The sequence below is a fragment of the Prionailurus bengalensis genome, chromosome C2 (genome assembly GCF_016509475.1).
Source record: "Prionailurus bengalensis isolate Pbe53 chromosome C2, Fcat_Pben_1.1_paternal_pri, whole genome shotgun sequence".
NCBI lineage: Eukaryota > Metazoa > Chordata > Mammalia > Carnivora > Felidae > Prionailurus > Prionailurus bengalensis.
Genome location: NC_057350.1, coordinates 55,161,292 through 55,183,996, shown reverse-complemented (window position 1 = coordinate 55,183,996; position 22,705 = coordinate 55,161,292). Strand labels below are relative to the sequence as shown.

General features: G+C 40.4%; 1 long non-coding RNA gene across 1 annotated transcript in view; it reads right to left on the bottom strand.

Moving 5' to 3' along the window:
• Positions 1-8,428: 8,428 nt before the first annotated feature.
• The window catches only part of LOC122491403, a 32,251-nt gene continuing 17,974 nt past the window's right edge, over positions 8,429-22,705 (bottom strand). Inside the window, exons 2-3 of the long non-coding RNA XR_006299349.1 lie at positions 12,982-13,092; positions 8,429-10,190 (exon numbers count right to left, since the gene is read on the bottom strand). This is a non-coding gene — a long non-coding RNA (uncharacterized LOC122491403). The remainder of the gene's footprint in view (positions 10,191-12,981; positions 13,093-22,705) is intronic.

The following is a 22,705-nucleotide window of genomic DNA, read 5'->3' as shown; positions in this document are numbered from 1 at the left end:
CACTAAGGGAGACCAGATACAAACAGGCAACTAGGCTTTCAGTTACAGCCAATCAATTATTTCCTTTTTTTTGTTTTGTCTTGTTTCCGCATGTTTTCTACATAAGCCTTTCCCCTGGCTCCCCATGGGAACACCCCTGACCACCTGGGGTTTTGGCATTGCCCCATTCAAACAGAGATATGCTCAAATGCCATCGTAAAATGTTTAATATGCCTCAGTTTATCTTTTAACACAACATACGCATGCTCGTACCAGACGCTGGACATGGTTTGACTTAAATATAAGGCTTGGGAATTATTATCAATTTGTTGCGGTCCAAATCGTCCTTTTACAATTTGCCTTTTCTCCTCCTCACTCCCCTCCCCTCACCCCACCCCCAAATCCCCTCCCTCTTTCTTTCTCTGCACCTTCCAATTCAAAGAAACTCGGGGTTTTTTCTTCCTTAGGGACATGTAATAGCATCATGGGTGCCATGGGCCTCAAAGTGAAGGGCCTCAGGACTCTGACGAAGCCGACGGCAGGATGTCCTGAACACCACAGCGCTTAATGGAATCCGCATGAAAATTTCATTTTCTCCGCATAATGACTCGGTTCTAAAATATTCAATGTTTTGTGAGTCTCATTAAGGTGAAATAATTCTATTCTAACTTGAGTCACAGATTTTCTACCTGCTTCTATTCCTAAAGGCTTTTTGCAATTCTCGTCAGAGTATTTTTCTTTTTTTTTTTAATGCAAAATTGTCTTCTATCCCACAGAAAGCTTTAATCTGGTGAGGACAGTCTCTCTCCTGGCAACATCCAGGATACTAGATGAACAGGGGTCAGCTGGGAAGTTTGAAGAGAAACCTTGGTAATCTGCAAAACAAAGCTGGGAATTCTCTAAAGAATGTTTAGCAAAGATACTACAGTTTGAAGTGAATAGGAAGGGTTTTGTTCACAGGCTCTGCCTGGCTGCTGGATTCAAAGAGTGTTCAGCCCCAGAAAAGAACATCAATGTCTTACTTGGAAATTAAACACACACACAAAAGGCTTCTTTACTGCCCACGTTGAGTTTTGCTTGACTGTAGGAAGGTTCATCACGCCTGAAAATACGTATCATTGCCTCTGATCCGAAGCAAGTGCTACAGAGGAACAAAGACATGTCTTCTGGCTTTGGGGAAACAAATTGTCAAGGAATTTGCTTCAGAAAGATCTACAAAAGACCCAAATGATTCTGTAGAGGGAGACCTTGAAGTTTGGTCTGTGGATTGTGAGTGGGGTCGCTGGCCCTCATCCCCTAGACCATGTTTGTGACCTCAGGCAAGGCACGTGAGCTTGTTGTACCTTTATTCCTGCATTTGAACATCAGGGATAATACTTGCTGCCTACTTACCCTCAAAGGGATATGCGGGGATTAGCCAATTAAAATTTGCCAAATGCCTGAAAATCAATGGAGGGAAAAATCTATATGCCTATAAAGTATCATTATCATTCCCCTCTGTCTACCTTTTCTCTCTCTCTTTTTCGCTATCGTCGGAGACTTCATGAGCATTGCCTGAGGTTTTGTTTTTGGTTGCTATATCGCACAATGACCATCTCCTTTGAATGATTTGTTTGAAATTGGTCCTTTCTATACTATCAGGGGGAGGTTTCCAACGCAAAGCATCCTAGACTGACTGTCAATAGGTCATACCTGGCAAGGTTTCCTTTGGGTTTATCTTCAGAGTCCCATAGGGTGGAAAAAATCAACCTATTTAAGGTATAATACAATATAATTTGGAAAAATTCACCAATTAGTGACTCAAAGCTGGTGAAGAATAAAAATAAAGTCACTTTAGAGCCCTGTTACAATCCTTAAAGAGATGCAACTTTCAACCAAAACAATAATACTTTATATGTTACAAATATTGCCCCTCCAGTTCTTACAACCACCTGTAAAATGAGTATAACACAACTTGGTCATATTATACTCATTATACAGCTAAAAAAAAAAAAAATTGAGATTCAGAGAGCTTGAGTGATTTTTTCCACAGTATTTAGCAATGCATGGCAAAGCCAGGTCTAGACTCCAAATTTCTGTATCTTCTGGTTCCAAGGGCAATAGATTTTCCCACTACACCTTGCTGCTATCCTTTGACTATGGCTCAAATGATATTAAAAGCACAAATATTATTGCTTTGATGCTCCAATACGTGTTCTTTTTTCCACACCACCAAACAACTCCATTCTGGCACTGTCTCCCTGGAGATAGCACCAGATCCCGCTTCAGTCCTACAAGACTGTCTCCCTCATTTGAGATGCCAGTTGTAAGTCCGGATAGTCACTCCTTCTGACAACATACTATAGCTTGGAGGTTCTGATGACCTTCTCCTCTGGTTTGATTAATGTGCTAGAGCAGCTCACAGAACTCAAAGAAACACTTTGCTTCCTAGATTGCCAGTTCATTATAAAAAGGATGTACTCACTCAGGAACAGCCAGGTGGGAAAGCTGCATAGGAAAGGTAATGGGGAGGGATGTAGAGCTTCCATACCCTTTCCAAGCATGCCACTCTCCCTGGATCTCCTTGTGCTCACCAACAAGGAAGCTTTCTGATCCTGTCCTTTTGGGTTTTTATGGAGGCTTCAGTACACAGATATGATTGATTAAATCTTCGGCTCTTGGTGATTGAACTCAGTCTCAGCCCCACTCTCCTCCCTGGAGCTGGGGGTGAAACTGAAAATTACAACCCTTTAATCACTTGGTTGGTTCCCCTGGCAACCAGCCCCTATCCTTTGGTTACTTAGGGACTTTTCAAAAGTCACCTCATTAACAAAAGACACCTTTATCGATTTCTTCTATTAGGAAATTCCATGGGTTCTAGGAGCCCTGTGCTAAGAACAGTGGATGAAAGCCAAATATATATTTCTTATTATAAATTACAGTGTCACAAGTATCCTTTCCTTTACTTCGCAGACCACCTGGACCTGTGCAACATATCTAATCTGATAAAGAACCTGCAGAAAGCCTGGAATAGAATGCCCTTTCCAAGACCACTTCCTGTGTGCTTTGGGATCACAGGATGCCAAGTGCTCACTCTCTAATTCTACCCATGCTGTTGCTCTGACATGTCTAGCGTGTGGTAAGCAGTCGGCCTATCAGGAATATTTGGTAGGCCTTAATGCAGGGATGGAAAATAGTTATCATTGTTAAAAAAATAAAATTCAAGGGGTGCCTGGGTGGCTCAGTTGGTTAAGCATCCGACTTCGGCTCAAGTCATGATCTCACGGTTTGTGAGTTCAAGCCCCGCATCTGGCTCTGTGCTGACAGCTTGGAGCCTGGAGCCTGCTTCGGATTCTGTGTCTCCCCATCACTCTGCCTCTCCCATGCTCGTGCTCTGTCTCTCAATAATAAATAAACGTTAAAAAATAAAATAAAATAAAACAAAATAAAATAAAATTCAACTAAGTAAATCTTAAAGATCTTATTGGCTTTATTCAACAATTCATGAGTTGAGCGGCATCCAATATAGCAGGAAAAAAAGAGTCCATGGAGATGTATAAAATGAAAGACTTTTTTAAGCAGAAAGTAGCAGGAACAAAGAAATTATTCTAGGCAAAAAAAAAAAAAAAAAAAAAAGGTTAAAAGACGGCAGGGTCTCTGAAGCAGTTTACTGAACTAGTGCTGATCGGGCAATTCTTGATTGACTGGTTTAAGATTCCATTTCTGGGAGAGCTGAAACTGTAATTAAGTTAAGTCTTGGTTTGGTCACGTGGAGCTTAGCATAAGCAACTTCATTTGGGGCCTGTTGTCTTGTTTTTAACGTCATCTTGTGGGATAATGAGTGCTGTGATATGCCAACCAGATCTGTCTTTCAGAGCCAGAGTTGCCATTCCCCCAGATTCTAGGCAGCTCTTGGCTAAGTTCCTTTCCAAGAATTGGCAACAGCCCAAGAGAATTGCCCCCACCAAGATGTTGGTGGCAAGATGTTTGAGTTGGGGGGTAAGAGAGGAAGGTTTGTGAAGGTACAACCTCCCTGCCTCAGGGCAGAACAACGTCAAAGGACCATTTGATGTTCCAGAACTCCTCTTAAAACTTGGTCGGGGCCTTTGTTGCAATTTCACCACAGTTCAGTTTCTTCCTAGACCTAGCCTTCCCCAGCCCCCTCACCTCTCATGGTTATTATTCCTGAGAGAAATCTCCCAATAAACCTCTTGCACACAATTCTAAGAATTTCAGAACCTGTTTCCTCCGGAACCTGACCTGCCATGAATAGTACCAGAAGGGGCCCAAGAGAGCAGACTTTAGCCAGCTGGCAATGATGACTCCATAACTGGTGGGAGATGAAGCGTTAATTGCCCTTATCACATAGGTGTAGTAATCATTAAAATTTTCACCAGTGATGAATTGGGATAGGATGCTGATGGAAGTGAATTGTACCAGAAAGGACAGAATTTCTGGCATTTGAGAGTTTTGTGGTAAATACTAATTATAAGGACTTTGAAACCAGATGACTATTTGCTAGAACCATCCATGCATGAGATGACAGCAATGAATGGCTGAAGGCAACTAACCACCAGTATAAGCAAAGTGTGAAAGCCACAGAGCCTACTGGGAAGGATATAAAGAGACTCCCATATTCAGCAAGATGGCAGAAAACTCTGAGGATCAGGGCCAGGATTTAAGTACAAGAGTAGTGGAGTTACATGGAGGTTGAAATTTCACTTTGGCAGGTCTCCTACACTAAGCTCATGGCCCTGCTTGGAGGAAGGGGGACCCTGAGACTCAGGATGAGGAAGAATTGAAACCCTCAGATTCCACTGGACTATCTAGTCCTAGAAAAGGTAGAGCATTCATTTTTATTAAAGGCTAATTTTTCTTTCTTACTTGAAGGTGATGCAGAAGACTCTACCTTTCAAGGCAATATACACCCCTTATTATCTACTCCACCACCTCTTATAATCACCAGAAGAATAACTTAGGGTCAAATCATAATGTAGCCCCTTTGGGGAAGTGCTGGGATTACAAATCAAGGAAGGGGATTATACACCTAAGGACCTGAAGGATCCAACCATTTATTGGCAAGGGACAATGAATGAATGGGCTGGAATTTGGGGCCGGGGGGTTGATTAAGGAGGATGGAATATAAAGTTGGATAAAGAATAGTTTATAGAGGGGTGCCTGGGTGGCTCAGTCAGTTAAGCGTCCGATTCGATCTCAGCTCAGGTCGTGATCTCACGGTTTGTGGGTTTGAGCCCCACATCAGACTCTGCTGCTGACAGCACAGATTTTGTCCTTCCCTCTCTCTCCCCACCCCCCCACTCTCTCTCTCTCTCCACCTCTGTCTCTAAAAAATAAATAAATAAACTTAAAAAAAATAGTTTCTAGATACAGAAGCACTTGCCCTTGATGCAGGATTTAAGATCCTAGCAAGAACCTCAGGAAACATGCCAACATTGTTGTGGCAGATGATGGAGGAAGGGATGGAAAGGCCAAGGGAGAGTGGGCATGTTAATGTGGCTATATCATGCAATGTCAGAAAACCTGTTAGCTTATTATGTTCTGTGAGAGACTTCAGAGGACATTCCATTTACCAAAGAAAATGGGATTCTCTGGGGACAACAGCATTGTTAAGAATCTTTGTGGTGGCTAACCTCTATAGATCAGGACTGATTTTGGAAGATGCTGTTGCAGAACTGTCTCTCAGACAACCAAGTGTTGGGAGACTCCTGAAAAAATACAGTCCAGGTGGTGGCACTTAACTATCAGAAGTAAAGTAAGCTCAATTACTGTAAAGAGTGGCAAGTTTGGGGCAAGAAGACATGACACCTACAGTGCTATGGAGATGAATGGAATACAGCATTTCCAAGGTCAAAAACAGAATGAGCAGGCAACAATCACTTCTCAATGTATACAACAAAAAGAAAAAAAGGCTAAGGTCTGGTGCCCCAATAAAATATCACAATCCCTTCTGGGTTTCTGAATCTGATCTAGGTGTCAACCCAGAGCCCATCAGCTGAAAGACTGGCTGGGTCCCATGACGAAAGGACCCTGCAAGATCATGGCAAGTACTATAGTAACAATTCTCCCAGACCTTCTCCTGAGGGATCTACAATCATCTGCTTAGGGAACCCTGTGCTAGGGAAAGGGGGATACTCAAACATTTCAATAACCCTGTGATGACAGAGCATCAGGTCAGCAGAGCATCAGGTATGTACACTGTTGGTCATTTCTCCAGCCCCTGAATATACAATTGGAATAAGGAGCTGACAGAATGTTTGCGTTGGTTCCTTTGTTTTTGGTATCTACCACGCTATCCCCCATTTATCACCAGTCTTGTACCTACAAAAGTCTGATGTGTCCTGCAGTATGACAGTGGGCTGCCACAAATCAATCAAGTAGTAGCGCCATCTGTAGCTGCTGTACCAAATGTGGTATCTTTGCTGGAGCCGATTAGTATGGCATTTAGTACATGGCATACAGCCACTGACCTGGATATAATATAAACAACAGGACATAGCCATGATCTTGCCCCATGGCTATATTAACTCTCTCCCTCTCTCATAATATGGTGACTGGCCTGTTTGGGTATTCCAGAGAACCATATATTTGTCTACTTTGTTGGTGACATCATGTTAATCCGTTCAAGTAAGCATGAAGTGGCAAATATTTTGGAGGCCTTGGTAAGACAGGTGAACTGCAGAAGGTGGAAGATATAGCTAATGAGGATCCAGGGACCTACCACATCAATGAAATTTTCAGCTGTCTAGTGGTTTGGGGCATGCCAAGACATCTTCTTCAAGGTAAAAAGAACAAAATACTGTATATTACCCCTTCAACCACTCAGGGAGAAGCACACTGCCTGGTTAGATCTCTTTAGGTTCTGGCTGTAGTACACATTTGGTAATAATGCTCTCACCAAATGTTTATTGCTCCGTTTAAAACTTAGCTAAAAACAGTAATTATTTTTTTCATACTTAACGTGTGACAGGAATCCAGGAAGGTCTCAGTTGGGTGGGTCAGGGTTGGGTCTCCCATGTACTTGTAGTCCAACAATGGTTAGGCTCTGAATAGTGATGGGAGGGGTGGTGGGGTGAGGTTGTTGGAGGGGGTAGTGAAAGGGAAGGCAGGGGGGGGTGGGCGGGGGGCTGGAACAGCTGGCACCTGGCAAGACCTCTCTCTCTGTCTCTCTTTTTCTTTCTCTCTTCATATAGTCTCAGCAGATTTCCAGTCTATGAGGACTAGGTTGGGCTTCCTGAAAACATGGCTGTTGGTTCCAAAAGCATTCTCAGAAGGCCAAGTAGAAGCTGCAAAATCCTTTCTAAGCTAGTCTCAAAAATCACTCATTACTTCTTCTGCTCACCTTCGGTTGGAGCTGTCACAAGCTCCACCCCCCCCCCCCCCACCAGATTCAAGGGTAGGGGACAGAGACACCACCTCTTAAATGGGAGGATTTAGGGATCATGTTTCTCAAATGCCATAGTGTGATAAATTGAAATTAGCATTAATTTTAGAAAAGCCTGGGCATGTGTGTTGACTCTACTACTTTCTACATGTGTAATAATACAACCCATCTTTTCAGGAAAGGGTTTTTTAAACTTGAAGTATAGTCAGCACACAACGCTGCGTTGGCTTCAGGTGTACAGCATAGTGATTCAATAACTCTTAATGTTATGCTATGCTCACAAGCGTAGCCACCCTATGTCACCATACAGTGTTATTACAGTACTATTGCCTATATTCCCTATGCTGTACCAGGAAAGGATTTTTGCTTTAGTTTCCTCAATGGCAACATGGAGGATAGCAATTCTTTGTGGTCAAACTCCATAGGATGCAAGGAATAGAGACTCACTCATGTTACCAAGGGTTACCAGGAAAAAAACAAACCAAGGGTAGGAATGGCAGCTGCCCCAGAACTGAAAGTGGAGATCATGGAGTCCTACTCTGGTCCTCTTGCATTTATTGACTTGGCTACTCTTTGCCTTTCAGTTTCTCCCTCTTGCTTCCTGCTCACCTTCTGCTGTCTCTCGACTCTCCTTATCACTTCTAATGGTTCATGGTTTTTGCTTTCCTAGAACTTCAGCTAGCATCATGGCCTCTCCAACTTCCCTCTACATAGAGACATGTCAACATTGGCTCTCACCACTATCTTATTTTTTAGGAAGATCCTGGTTCAAATTCCTAGGAATGGGATAATTTTCTGGCCTCACAGTGGATTATCTGTTTGGGTCACTTAGCAACCACTCTTATATAAAGATAGGCTCAGCCCTTACAATTTTAGCTGGAAGAAAAGGACAGTCAATCGTCAGGCAAAGCTATATATTCATCAGCTTGGCCCAGTGTAGATGTTGACCCCCAAGGATTGCGGTGCAGACCAATCAGAATAGAAAAGTAAAAAGTATTATAAAATACAAAGTTATTGAAGAAGATGTCACATTATGTTTTATTTTATTTTTTTAAAACATTTTATTTTTCAAGTAATCTCTACTTCCAACATAGGACTTGAACTCACAACTCCAAGATCAAGAGTCACACGCTCCATTGACTGAGCCAGCCAGGTGCCCTTATTAAGTTTTAAACATACATTCAGACGTATCCCCAGGTTCATTAGAAATCCACATATCAAGTTAACATTCTTGCTAATTAATCTAGCATATGTCTTTACAGATTAATGTTTTGTTTCCAGAAATGATTCTTGCAAATATTCTTCCCTAACATCTGGCTGCATGCTAGCCATGTCAGGATCTCTGAGTCGAAACAGAATCCTTCAAGTTTCAAGCAATTAGGCATTCAAGTGAATACCATGCTAATATGTAGATTTTAGCATTGTATTTTCTTGGATTCTCTTTAAAAAGAGGGAAACAGAAATTATTCTTCGTTCAATAATAAAGCATTGAAAATGCATCTGTTTCCAACTGCATGTGGTATCTGCTCAAATCTGTATTGGAAAATTACACTGTAAATGCTTTGTAGGCTTTTTTCCCCCACTCATTTTCAGTCTCTCACAGTCTCTCACTTCTTAATCAATTCCTATTTTCTCAACACAGACTGCATTGCCACCAAGCTATCAAATAATAATTTTCTTAGAACTCACAATGAAAAGGAAAAACTTAGCCAAACAAACAAACAAGTGTGACGCTCAGGAACCTTTTGTACCTGTGCCATCACCCTGAGGCGTTCATCCCTCTGCAAGCGGTGGGTTAAATTGAGACAGGCACCTGATACGGTGATTGCAATTCTTTAATTCAAGATTTTTCTTTAAGTCTGAAATGAACTTCCTTTCCCTTGTCTTCAGGAAAGCCTGCAAATACCAAATCCAATTATGAGAGAGATTTAATTTCCCTTTTGGTATATGACCCAGCACAACAATTATCTGTGGATGCTTAAAGAAAATTCATAAAGTACAATTCTCTTGGTTCACACCAGATAAAGTCCCCATGAAATGATGCTGTGGTTGGCGTCATCTCCTGACATTCATGCATGATTCAGCACCTCTAGACAACAATTTGAGGGAATCTGTTTTTCCATTACAAGCAGACTCTGTCTTTTTGCTAGAAACCGGAAGGATCAGAATTCCCAGCTTTTTAAGGCTGGCTGCCTCCTGTGACACCCAGCACCCAGAAGCAATCCAGAGGCTTTTCTGGGTGTTTCTCTTCACACTGCTCCGTGGCACGGCAGTGATGAGCATCCATCCAGGTGATTGACGGTTTTTTCACTTGTCCGCTGCCTGCTTCTGCATCTGCTGAGACGGCCTCTGTGTTTATATGTGTGATTGGGCTGAGAATTCTTGGGTCAACCACCCACAGATTGTATCAGAAATAATCAATCTTATTTGACTGTCTTAACATTTTGGCTATTTTAGTTGTTGAGGCAACCAGATCTGATGAAGTATTCGCTCGTCAATTTGATGTTCCACAACCGTCTGTCATGGTTCTGAAGTTGGAGGGGGAAAAAATAATAAAAATCAACTGTCAAAACAGTTCATTCCAAACAGTCAATCCAATCATGATTTTCTTCTTGACACCAGAGAGCATTGCTTCTCTTTTCCTTTTTTTTCCTTCACCTCCTCCTCTTCTCCTGAGATCTGTCCCTCCCACAAACAGTTTCTTTCCTCCGGTTATGTTGATGAGCAGCAGAGAAGGAAAATATTTTAGGTTCACAAAGGCTTACATTTTCCTGGAAGATTTCTGTTTCCTTTGTTTTGATGTTTGATGACTTTTTGCTGTTGGGTAGTCCTGGAAGGACAGATATATTGAATGTATGGAGAGTGTTGATCTTAATGGAGAATTTAGGCAGCAATGTCCTTTGCTTTCTCGTTCAAGATGAATTTTCCTTTTCGGGGAGCACAGCTCCAAAGCCAGGGACAGGCAGCTGGCTTGCACAGTCCCTTCCTGTGCCTGAGCCTGCTCCAACCTTCTTGGAACAGAACAGCTCTGAGTCTGGCCCTGGTGTGGGATGTGGCTAGCTTTCCAAGTTGGGAAATGTGTTAGTAATTACTTTTTACTGCTGTCTTTATTTGAATTTCCAGACTTCTCCCCCCTTCTCCCAGCCTGTTTTTCTCCACCCAGCTTTCTACCTCATTCTGACTGCTAATTTAACCCTGGCTGCCTTCCTCCAGAAACATTTGACCTTGTGCAAGAACTTGGCATGAATTTCTCTCCTCCTACTTCCCCAGAAGGGAAGCACTGGGCTAGGATAATTAGCATCAGCAAGCAGCTCGGCCCCGACTGCCTGCCTGTGTCCTCTGGGTTCCACCTGGTTCAACGATAGCCCCCTTTTTTCTGGGCAAAAGGGCAGTGGCCACTAGTTTCCAGTTGCCAGGAGACCTTGTTCCACATTTTGCTTCAAGAAGATGTTACCAGGGATGTGGACTAAGCCAATTAGCTCCTTTAATGAAGTAACCTGTAGGGGAAATGTAAAAGCATGGGAACCTCCCCAGTCCACATCCTTTCTTTGGACTTGAAACAATTCTATTGGTTTTTCTTATCAAGAAAGGTTATTATGTTTCAATTGATAGTCTAGAAAGGCTTACAAGGAAACTAAGATTGTTTAACCTGCTTACCTTTGCAATCACTTAAGAAATGTCCATTTCTTCCTTCTGTTGATAAGCTAATTACATACCACTTTTATCTCCCTGTTAATTAAGCCCCTAAGGGCAAATACTGGGTATAGTTTCATAACTGAAATACCAGCATATATGTACTTGAAAATAATGCTACTTCAGTCCTTGAAAAATGGTCCACAATTCCACATTCACTAATTCAGTCCACTTTCTTTATTACACGGAATGAGCAGAGTTTCATGGTACATGTTTGTGAATGTATATTATTAGAGTTTCTAGAATAGAACTATGTTTGTAAAATGACTTGGGTTATAGGGATTCAGTATAGAGCTAAGGTCAGTTGGGTGGAGATCGTGATAGAAATTATAGATAGGGACATTGACGATACCCACAGAAGCACAATCTATTGAATCCAGCCTATGAAACGCAAGAGACTTAGTACAAAACTCAACCATTCTGTGCACATATACAAAACACATATATTTTGTGTATACGTACAGGACACTTAGTCACACAGATTAGGACTAAATTGTGGATCACCATCCTATCCTTCTTTTTACTGGGCAGGGGGAAGTAGCAATTGTATGTATGGGTCCAGGGGATAAGACCTCTACTTATTAGGAGATGCATGTCCAGAGATGAGATTTCTCCATATTATATCTACCTCTCAGATTAATGAAAACTGGCATTGTTTTCTAACGAGATTCTCCCTGCCTCCACTTAGGAGGACCAGTTCCTTAATCAAGCTTGGATTCTCCATAATGAAGTACACTACATACGGCCAAAAAGAGACAGTGTGAGAGCAAGAGCATGCACTCTAGGTCTAAAGCTCTGCCTCTAGCTGTGGGCCCCCGAAGTATTTTCAATAAGGTACAAACTTGACTGTTGTACAAATACACAAAGGACACATGCCAAAATTCATTTGCCCTACTAATGAAGGAAGCAGTAGGACTGTAAAACTGGTTCAATAATTGGAAAGACTAAATCTGTATCTATAGATAGAAAGACAGATAGATTGAAATGATCTTTGGAATTGCATTTTATACTGGACAAAAATCAGTTGCATTTTCACGACAAAAATTCATGAGTTAGGGACACCTGGCTGGCTCAGTCGCCCGAGTCCATACCCTTGATCTGAGGCTTACGAGTTCGAGCCCCACATTGGCCACAGAGCTTACAAAAGAAAGAAGAAAGAAAGAAAGAAAGAAAGAAAGAAAGGTAAAGAAAGAAAGAAAGGTAAAAAAAAAAAAAAGAAAGAAAAGAAAAGAAGAGAAATGAAATGAAATTCACAAGTTAAATTATAACTTCATATAAGTTCATAGAGCCTGGTACTAATCAATAGTAAATAAGAAGTCACACAAGAGTACATTCCCCTAGAGAATGAATACTCTGTGGGCTCCAATTAGATAAAGCTCCAGTATGATATTGAAGGTCATGCAGGTATCTTTTTGCTTTATTTTCAGGTTTGGGATAATTTTCCCAACAGGACTTAGGGTAAATTACCTCTCTCTCTGAACTGCAATGGCTTTATTTGAAAATCAAGAGTAAGGATATCTACATTTCAGATTGCTGAACGATTTAAATGAAATTATATATCTAAAGCACACCCCACAATACCTCCATAAGTGATAATTCCCTTTTCTACATGGATTCTTTTTATTCCATGTTAACTGACATTTTACCAATCAGATCTCTTTCAATTGGCACTTCCACATATTACCAAAATAATGATAATTGATGGTTATGATGATGACCCCGAAATCTTCACAGCCTTCTGTGTCATTACAGTTAAAATTATGTGTTCAGCATAGTATTAATGTTAAGTGTAATTTATTATATTCTACTTTTTAAAAAAACGTCATTATCCCTGGACCTTGACTCAGTTAAAACAAAATTTCCAGTTAACCAAAACCATATTTTCCAGATTATTAAGCTTATAAGAAAACTCTAACAAGTGTTTTTACCTGGAACACCAGTTTGAATCCAGAAGTGCCCATCTTAAGTGGTAGATTTAAACAAATGTCCTCTAAATTTTCTTCCAACTCAAAGATTTTATAGTAAGTGGAAAAGGATACCTAAGAAAAAATAATACATAGAAAGGAGAAAGTGCATACATTTTAGGCCTCAGAAAAAACACAATTGTATACTAAAAATAATAACTGTGGGAGTAGTGTTTTTATTTCTTTAAAAACATGTCATTATGGACAATTTCAAACATATAGAAAATAATAAAACACTCAGATACCCACTACCCAAATTTAACACAGTTTAACATAAACATTTTACTCTTTTGTCATGTCACCTTGAGATTTAAAAAAAAAAAAGATACAGCTAAATCCCTCTTCTCATCCTCTAGTCTCTCCCTTTGCCCACTCTCTACACCCCAAAGATAATCATATCCTGAAGTTGATCTATATCCTATGGCAATGTGCATCCATAACAATATACAGCATTGTTTTGTGAGATTTGAGACTTTACTCAAGTGGTATCATACGTTATGTGTCATTTTGCAACTTCTCTTTTTTTCACTCAACACTAGGTTTTTTTTTAACTTTATCTGTATAGATCTATCAAGACCTACTCTATTTTGTATTCCAAAATGTAATTATCCTACAATTTGTTGAACTATTTCTTTACTGAGCTATTATCTCCAATTTTTTGCTGGAACAACTCTGCAAAAGCTATCTTTGTAAGTACAAAGAATTTCCTGGACTATGAGGAATGTACACCTTCTACCTTCCTAGACATTGCCACATTGCCCTCTAACGTGATTATACTGATTTCTATGTCTCATAGCATGAATATTTTCATACAATTATAGACATTTGACTGTCCTTTTCAATGAAGTGACTTCATAATCTGTGCCTATGTTTCTATTGAATTGTTTCTTTTTCATATTCATTTGTAAGTGTGCATGTGTGTGTGTGTGTGTGTGTGTAAAATCCTTTGATGGTTATATGTATTAAAATTTTTTTTTCTATTATTCATTTGTATTTTTAATTTTTTATGTTAGGAAGTATATTTTCTCCTTACATAGATGACCCTTTTCTGGCAGTATCTATTGATAGCTTATCTTTTTCTCATAATGCTACCTCAGTCATGAACATCTCAAATATACGTGGTCTGACAATGGGTTCTTGGTTTGTCCCAATGGTCTATTTGTCAATACTATGCTGCTTTAATTGCTATAGTTCTATAGAACACCTGCGGATATAGTTGTGTGGGTCTTTCCTCCTTATTCTTTTTCAAACTTGCTTTGACTAGTCCTGGCCTTTTCTCTTCCACATGAATTTTAGAATCAGGTTGCCAAGTTCTATGAAAAATCCCATTAGTTCATTGGTTTTGAGGAAACCTCAATTACAAAGCTAGATTTCATCCTAAGAAAGTTCATTTGTATGATAAGTATGTTAAGAAGAATGAGCCCTGGGCTAAAATTTGGGGTAGAATATCTAACTATATAAGAGCGTTTGGACAAGCCCATTTATAACTCCGGGCTTCAGTGTCCCCATCTGTAGAAGAGTCTGGCCCATGATCATACGATAGCATACCAAGACCAATACCACTCAGAAACTAATTCCTAAAATAGCCGCATCAGCATCACCTGGGAGCTTATTAGAATTGCAATTAGACTCAAAATCTCTGGGGCCTGGGTGGCTCAGTTGGTTAAGCCTCCGACTTCCGCTCGGGTCATGATCTCCCAGTTGGTGAGTTTGAGATCCGCATCGGGCCTCTGTGCTGACAGGTCACAGCCTGGAACCTGTTTCAGATTCTGTGTCTCCCTCTCTCTCTCTCTGCCCCTGACCCACTCATACTCTTCTCCCTCTCTCTCTCTCTCAAAAATAAACATTAAAAAAATTAAAAAAAAAAAAAAAAGAATCAGAATCTCTAAGGATGGAGCCCAGGAATCTATGTTTAACAAGTATCTCAGGTGATTCTTATGTATGGTGTGATGGTTAATTTTGTGTCTCAACTTGGTTAGGCCACAGTAGCCAGATAACTGGTCAAACAGTATTTTAGATGTTTCTCTACACGAATTTTTTAGATGAGATTAACATTTAAATACATAAACTTTGAGTAAAGCAGATTATGCTTCATAATGTGAATGGGACTTGTCCAATCACTTGGAAACCTTAATAGAAAAAAGACTGATTTTCCCCTAGGAACAAGGAGTTCTACCAGCAGACCATCTTTGGACTCAAACTGCAACTCTTCCATGGGACTCCAATCTGCCAGCCCACCCTGCAGATTTTGGACTTGCCAAACCTCCATAATTACACGAGTCAATTCCTTAAAATAACTCTCAGATGGATAGATAGATAGATATAGATCCATGTATATATTGTATATTATTTATATTTATATTTCTTTCTCTTACTGGTGCTGTTTCTCTGGAAAACCCAGACTAATATACATGGTAAAGTCTGAGAAGCTCACCCTCCAGAGCACCTAGCATAACCCCATCCTTTTATGTATGATTTGTCCAGGTTTACCCATTTGTGAAGAGCTGTGTCTACAATGTAGGTCACAGGACACCCAGTTTGATGTGTTTTCTGCTGTGCTGTGCTGGTTAAGGAAAACACACTGTAAAGAAAATAAACTGAGTGGGTGAGTTAAGGAGAGCAGACATTTTATTTTCACAATGAATTAATGTGAGTTCCACTTAAATAAGGAGCTCACCTGGTAATTCATTTATAAAATTTCTACCTGCTTGACAGAAAAAGCAGCAGCAGAGAACTGAAAGAGTGGGCCCAGATACCATTTAAAGCTGAATCATAAATGAAAATAAAGTATCTCTGAAATAAAAATGAAAGACAAGATAAGCTTCTTTTAGTAAAATATTTTATTACCCTCCACAATTTAAAACGTGTACAAGTGTAGGAGCGCCTGGGTGTCTCAGTTGATTAAGCGTCTGACTTCAGCTCAGGTCATGATCTCGTGGTTTGTGGGTCCGAGCCCTGCTTCGGGCTTTGTGCTGACAGCTCAGAGCCTGCAACCTGCTGCGGATTCTGTGTCTCCCTCTCTCTCTGCCCTCCCCTGCTCATGCTCTCTCTCTGTCTCTCAAAAATAAGTAAATGTTAAAAAAAAAAAATTTTTTTTAATTAAGAAAAAACGTGCACAAGTATAAAAGTGGGACCACAGACATAAGTGTCGACATAAGCTCTGTATGCTCACCACTTGGGCCTGGAAAGCATTTTGTGGGCAAAATTAACCAGTCAGGCCCTGGCGGTGTGAGAGATCCATATCCCAATAAGGGGGAATGAGTAAACGCAGCTCTAAACTTCATCCACTTCCTAGTAACATACCCTGATGTAGGGAGAACAGCACAAAAGGATCTAGGGTTAGATCATTGGAAAAATTTCCATAGCGTAAGCACTTTGAATAGTGGAAAGTACTCTGCATGACCTGAATCTAAATTCCTACCCAGCAAGCCAATGACCTTGGGATCCCAGGTCGAACACTTTATGTTTCTAAATGTACGAACCTATTGCTATCAGAGAGATTTTGCTGACTTGCGCTCAATAATGGATCAGGCCTTAGTGAGTAATCAGTGGATTGAGAAAAAAGGAAATAAAAAAGCGTCTTTCCAACCAGCAGATCTGTTTTCTTCCTGTGTGAAGCACAAAACACACAAAATCATCACTACTTCCAACGACTGGAAGAGTTTACAGAAAGTGAAAACTAATCCTCTCATGTGGAATATAAGCCTGGACACACAGACATTTATAACCCTTTATCTCAACTGAAAAGTCTTTGGTGCTTTCAAATGGCTCTGGGTTGTCTGAGGCTGACCTGGGACCTTGTTAGAAATTTAGCATCTCCTCCGGCATCACTCTTGCTAGGGTGGAGAGCCCACCCTGAGGCAATGGGGGAGGCCCCTGGAACACTGCATGAATATTTATAAGAGAAAATGTATTAATAGAGCTTAAAGAATGTCTATCCCCAACCCTCCAAGAGACAAAAGAAATGTCCAAGGGAGATAGCTGACTAGAATTTTTTAAGCCACTGATATTTTAAAATCTATTATTTTTAAATGGCACCTCTCCTCTCGGCATCTGAATGGGGAATTTCAAACACACACTACCCATTCCCTGCCTTTATCAGCTGTCCTCCCAGGGACTCTGTTGGGAAACTTTCTTTTGAGTTTATCAGACCTGATTCTCTACAGAGAAGCCAGCAAAGCCGGTATGTTTCAGAAATGCATATGCTGTCATTAAAATAGCTGTCCGTTCTCCCAGAGTACCTCCCATAAAAGCATTTTAATTCTCTAACCAAAATGTAGTTCAGCCTTTATTCCGCAAAGCCAATTTGTTTATGTTTCCAAGTTCAATCACAATCTATTTGTAAAACCTATTTAGAATCAGAGTCACATAGCCAGAAATGATCATGCTCTAATTTCCTTATTAGAGAGATTCTTGTTGCAGCTGGCAGCTTGATTTGACTGCTCCCAGGGTCTGGAGCGACATGTTCTTAACCTCGTTTCCCGATTTTGTTCTTCATTCCTTTTGTTTTCTTTCCCCTCAAAATACAAATATCAAGCCAGAGAGGAACAAATCCTAACTCTGTTGCTTAGACGGAGGTGAAATAAGAGACTGCCACCTTTTTACCTGTCAAGACATGAACAAGATTGGGCTACACATAATATCTGTAGGAGAGAAAGGAAGGAAATGTTCACAAAACACAGCATGACAAGAAAGATGCTTTAGGATTTGGGTAAAAGGTTGATTATTTCAAAGGACTCAGAATGCTATTTTCTGGATAATTGAATCGGAATTAAAGCAGAAAGCCTTTGTAGCATTTGAGAAATCTACTTTTTCTTGCAAAATTTTCTTTACAAGATAGGTGACTCAATCTTCTTGACATAGCAAGATACATCTTTTCAAGGTAATTTAACAGTTCTCTAACAATGCGGTGTCCTGAAGCGTCTCTGTGTCTGTATCAGTTGGTGAAATCTTACCCATCCTTTAAAGTCTGGTTCAAATGTTATTTTGTGAAGCTTTCCCCAATGTCTCAATATTTTCTTAATGCAACCTAGTCATTTGTTATGTACAGTATTACAGATTTCACTAGTCTAAGCAGAGGATGCTATGAAAACCACAAAGATGCTCCCATCTTGCTTGTAATGGTGGTTAAAATAATGTCATATCACAAGGTGCACCCTGTAATAGATTATCAATTGCCCAGAGACCTTGACCTTGCCTTCCTTCCATGTCTCTCAAATTAAACTAGACCGAGAAGCAACACAGTCTACTAATAACTAAGTGTCAAATAAATATGTGAAACTTGTCACACAGCGCTAAGCTTGTTTTCCAAGAGTCTGGGGTACAGAGAATCAGGCAAAATGACATGTTCCAGATCTTTGAATTGGACAATTCAACCAATAATACGAATATATTCAGCCAAAAGAAGATGAGATCTTACCATTTGCAATGAAATGGATGGAACTAGAGGGTATTATGCTAAGTGAAATAAGTTGAACAAAGAAAGACAAATACCATGTGATTTTACTTACATGTGACATATATAAAACAAACAAACAAACAAACAAAAAACAGAACAGACCTGTAAATACAGACAAGAAACTGATGGATGCCAGAGGGGAAGGGTTTGGGGGGTTGGGCAAAATGAGTGAAAGAAAGTGGGAGACAGGTTTCCACTTTCTGAATGAATAAGTCCCAGAGATGAAAGGTACAGCACAGGGAATACTGTCAATGGTATTGTAGTAGTGTTGTGTGTGACAGATGGTGGCTACACTTACGGTGAGCATAGCATTGTATAGAGTTGTTGAACCACCATGTTGTAGCCCTGAAACCAATATAACATTGTGTGTCAACTCTAAAAAAAAAAAAAAAAAAAAAAAAAAAAGATGCTTGCTAATTGCTTACCTAATATTCATTCATTCCTCCCTTTTTTCTCACCAACTAAACCTTGAATGTATTAATTTTTTTGAAGGTGTATGTGTCCAATTTAAAACAACTTTCCAGACTCCCAGCAGTTAGGAATGGCCCTATGATCCAGTTGTGGCCAAGGAGATTAAAGAGGAATGCACTGAGTACAACTCACAGGAACTTTTCAGAGGCAATTTCAGCTGGTGTGCTTTTGGCCCTTTAACTTTGATGTTCTTTTCCCCTTCTTTTTTTATTTTATTTTATTTTTAAATGTTTATTTACAAGAGAGAGAGAGAGAGAGTGAGCAGGTGAGGGGCAGAGAGAAAGAGGGAGACACAGAATCTGAAGCAGGCTCCAGGCTCTGAGCTGTCAGCAAGGAGCCTGACATGGGGCTCGAACTCATGAACTGAACTGTGAGATCATGACCTGAGTGAAAGTCAGATGCTTAACCAACTGAGCCACCCAGGTGCCCCTCCCTTTCTTCTTGCTTAAGACCTAGACTTAGTGTCTGGTAATACAGCAGCCATTATGTAATCTTAAGGATGATGAAATAGTAAGATTTAAAGAATCTGGACCCTTGATGATGTTGCTGGTTCATGTTAGTCTTGGATGCCAACTCAGATCTGCTCTGGCATGAGACAGTAAACTCCTTTCCTGTCTACATGACCTTTTGTCAGGCGTCATTACTTGTAGGTGGGAACAATCCTGACAGATATACCTTTCTTTTTTTTAATGTTTATTTATTTATATTGAGAGAGACAGTGTGTGAGAGTGGGGGTGTTAGTGGGGGATGAGCAGAAAGAGAGAGAGGGAGAGAATCCCAAGCAGGCTTCGCACTGTCAGTGCAGAGCCCAATGCGGGGCTCAAACCCCCAAATTGTGAGATCATGACATGAGTCGAAATTGAGTCATATGCTTAACCAACTGAGCCACCCAGGTGCCTCCAGATATGTCCTTCTTAACCAATGGAGAGACCCCAAGTAAACTTGCCTGGGACTTACTTGTCCAAACACACAACTCCTACAGCTCGAATATCAGTTGCCCCCACCATCTCCCCTTATGATAACGCTTGACAGTCATTTCAGAAAACCTGGCAACCCACATCAATGAAATTCCCAGAGATTATCAAGCCCTCTTGTTTTTAGCCAATTTTTGTATTGCCAAATAAAATATTTTTACTTGCTAAATCTAGTAACCCTACCATTTTTTGGGGAAACTGTCTAAAATGTTTTACAAGCTTTCCAAATATCTTGAACACTTTGTAATCTTAATATTTTCTGCATGTTTCTGTGATTACTACATTCTGCTTTCTATACAATGCTCTTTGTTAATGTTTACTCATGTGTTTCCTCTATATTCAATGGTTCCAGTATGCTAAGTTTATGTTTGTAAGTGCATGCAAACACACACATACACACATTTTCTCCCTCTTGCCAGTTGGGAGTGTTTTACTGACAGAATGGCCACCTATGATATCTTGGCCTTGCCTATCCAATTTACTCTTTAACACCTGCTTTTAATGTGACTATGCTAGGATTTTGTCTAAAGTAAAAGTAAACAACTTTAAATAATGATTTAAAGGATGAAGCTATCAATAAAAATGGTGGACTTTGTGGTATTTATTTTCACATAAATGTTTCTGGCCTCCTGGTTCTTGACTGTGTTTGGTTGCACTACCTGTATATTCAAATGATGTCTCAATAAGAGAGGTGCTGCTGTGTAATATCGTCTCTTTAAACACTTGCCCATTCTGTGTGTGTATACATGCATGGGCATCCCTGCATAGGGATGCTCACACACACGTGCACGTGTGCACACACGCGCATACACACACTTAGTTGTCACTTGAGAGCTTTTATGCCCTGAAAGTCTATTTATCTGAACGTCATCTGTGCTAGTTTTTAAGTTCCTTGATGGCCTAGATGACAGCGAATAATTTTATTGAATACTCTTGACACACAGCATTACTCATCAGCTGGGCTTGATCAGTGCTCTCTGTTGGTGTCAATTCTCTGTATATTCTTGCTTCTCAAGCAAGGACTGGCAGCAAAAGCATAGCCAGGTTGCTTAGGAGAAAAGCAGAGTCGAAAATCCTTCCCCAGACCTACCAAATCAAAATCCACATTTTTAACCAGACCCCAGATGAGTCCTATGCACATAGAAGTTTGAGGAGCACTGATACAGAGCAGGGGTTCTCAGACTTTAGTGCATCAGAGTCACCTGGAGTGCGCACTGAAATACCAGTTTCTGGGCCCCACTTCTGGAATTTCAGATTCAGTAGTTTGGGGCGAGGTCTGAGAATCTGCATGTCTAACAAGTACCTGCTGGTGTTTGGAGACCAAGGCCAAGTCTTTTTGAGAACCACTGCTCTCAAGGAAGCTAAATGGCAAAACTGTCAAAATGCAACGGCTTAATAATCAGAAAGTTGCATTTTAGCTTTTATTCTTCAAGTATCTAGCTGTGTGACCTTGAGAAGGTTGTTTTACTGTCTCTCTTTTTCTCATCGGTAAATAAGATGATTTGAGGATCAGCTCAAGCACAGAACTTGTCTTCTTGGCATCTGTTTACACGTCTGGTCTCCCCTGTACATTGTCAGCTCCTTGAAACCAGGAACCACATTTTAATTATTGTTGTATCCCCAGGGAGACCATAGAAGTCTCTCAGCTGAATGAGTGAATAAATGAGCAAATAAAGAAATGAATCCAAGATAGGAGGTACAAGTTGTAAAAGCATTTTTAAAATGAAAGATATTATTATTGTTGTATATGGTACCTAGTTTTTTAAGATTGGTGATTAAACTACTATCGTGTCAAGGACACTAATAGTAATAATAATAATAATCATAGCAGCAACAACTAACATTCATATGTTAGATGCAAAAACTAATAATTTTTTTGAATTTATTTTGAGAGAGACAGAGACAGTGCAAGTGGGGGAGGGGCAGAGAGAGAAGAAGAGAGAGAATCCCAAGCAGGCTCCACACTGTCAGCGGAGAGCCCGATGCAGGGCTCAAACCCACAGAACCGTGAGATCACAACCGGAGCCGAAACCAAGAGTTGGATTCTTAACTGACTGAGCCACCCACGCGCCCCACAAAAACTGATAATTGAGAAAGAAGACATACCCAAGATATTGAATCCAGTAGGCATGAAACCATAAGATACCAGGAGGCATGATTTGATATGTCTAGGGAGATGAGGATTGGAGCAATTAAACTAGACTCAAGGCACTGGGTGTTGTATGGAAACCAATTTGACAATAAATTTCATATATTTAAAAAAAATAAATAAGTAAATAAAACAAACCTCAAAAAAAAAAAAATAAACTAGACTCAAGGACAACCAAAAATGCTACCAAACTTGTAGACAACATCTACTTTAAGGGTGGTACCACTGCTTGGGTGAGTCAGAGGATTTCTGGGAAAAGACTCTGCAATTTCATGCTTAGCAATTTAGCTTTCTTTGTGACAGCATTGCAAGGGTGATCGGTGATGGGAGTGGCAAGTCGAATTTATATCTCCCTACATCCCAGTTCCTTGTATGACCTCAAAGCTCCAAGCCAGGTCTACGCCCCAACTCTCATTCCACAGGTCCTGGGAACTGCAAGGGACTCAACCTGGCTTAGAATCCTTCAGTTCCTAGTGAACAAGGTGCATGGGGTGTGACACCAGGAATGTTTCCAACTTCTTTGTTACCTTAGAAACTGTAAAGGTTTCCCTGTAGGCCAGAGCCTTACCACGTCTGATTGCAACAAAAGCAAGAAGCAAATGTTCCTGCCTGTGCCAAGAGAATAATGCTCATAGA